Source organism: Ranitomeya imitator, chromosome 2 (assembly GCF_032444005.1).
Source record: "Ranitomeya imitator isolate aRanImi1 chromosome 2, aRanImi1.pri, whole genome shotgun sequence".
NCBI lineage: Eukaryota > Metazoa > Chordata > Amphibia > Anura > Dendrobatidae > Ranitomeya > Ranitomeya imitator.
Genome location: NC_091283.1, coordinates 318,839,831 through 318,841,511, shown reverse-complemented (window position 1 = coordinate 318,841,511; position 1,681 = coordinate 318,839,831).

Here is a 1,681-nt window from a genome sequence, read left to right as displayed (position 1 = left end):
CTCTAAACTGCATGCTCGCAAACGCCAGAAGCCTGACAAACAAGATGGAAGAACTAGAAGCAGAAATATCTACAGGTAACTTTGACATAGTGGGAATAACCGAGACATGGTTAGATGAAAGCTATGACTGGGCAGTTAACTTACAGGGTTACAGTCTGTTTAGAAACGATCGTAAAAATCGGAGAGGAGGAGGGGTTTGTCTCTATGTAAAGTCTTGTCTAAAGTCCACTTTAAGGGAGGATATTAGCGAAGGGAATGAGGATGTCGAGTCCATATGGGTTGAAATTCATGGAGGGAAAAATGGTAACAAAATTCTCATTGGGGTCTGTTACAAACCCCCAAATATAACAGAAACCATGGAAAGTCTACTTCTAAAGCAGATAGATGAAGCTGCAACCCATAATGAGGTCCTGGTTATGGGGGACTTTAACTACCCGGATATTAACTGGGAAACAGAAACCTGTGAAACCCATAAAGGCAACAGGTTTCTGCTAATAACCAAGAAAAATTATCTTTCACAATTGGTGCAGAATCCAACCAGAGGAGCAGCACTTTTAGACCTAATACTATCTAATAGACCTGACAGAATAACAAATCTGCAGGTGGTTGGGCATTTAGGAAATAGCGACCACAATATTGTGCAGTTTCACCTGTCTTTCACTAGGGGGACTTGTCAGGGAGTCACAAAAACATTGAACTTTAGGAAGGCAAAGTTTGACCAGCTTAGAGATGCCCTTAATCTGGTAGACTGGGACAATATCCTCAGAAATAAGAATACAGATAATAAATGGGAAATGTTTAAGAACATCCTAAATAGGCAGTGTAAGCGGTTTATACCTTGTGGGAATAAAAGGACTAGAAATAGGAAAAACCCAATGTGGCTAAACAAAGAAGTAAGACAGGCAATTAACAGTAAAAAGAAAGCATTTGCACTACTAAAGCAGGATGGCACCATTGAAGCTCTAAAAAACTATAGGGAGAAAAATACTTTATCTAAAAAACTAATTAAAGCTGCCAAAAAGGAAACAGAGAAGCACATTGCTAAGGAGAGTAAAACTAATCCCAAACTGTTCTTCAACTATATCAATAGTAAAAGAATAAAAACTGAAAATGTAGGCCCCTTAAAAAATAGTGAGGAAAGAATGGTTGTAGATGACGAGGAAAAAGCTAACATATTAAACACCTTCTTCTCCACGGTATTCACGGTGGAAAATGAAATGCTAGGTGAAATCCCAAGAAACAATGAAAACCCTATATTAAGGGTCACCAATCTAACCCAAGAAGAGGTGCGAAACCGGCTAAATAAGATTAAAATAGATAAATCTCCGGGTCCGGATGGCATACACCCACGAGTACTAAGAGAACTAAGTAATGTAATAGATAAACCATTATTTCTTATTTTTAGTGACTCTATAGCGACAGGGTCTGTTCCGCAGGACTGGCGCATAGCAAATGTGGTGCCAATATTCAAAAAGGGCTCTAAAAGTGAACCTGGAAATTATAGGCCAGTAAGTCTAACCTCTATTGTTGGTAAAATATTTGAAGGGTTTCTGAGGGATGTTATTCTGGATTATCTCAATGAGAATAACTGTTTAACTCCATATCAGCATGGGTTTATGAGAAATCGCTCCTGTCAAACCAATCTAATCAGTTTTTATGAAGAGGTAAGCTATAGGCTGGA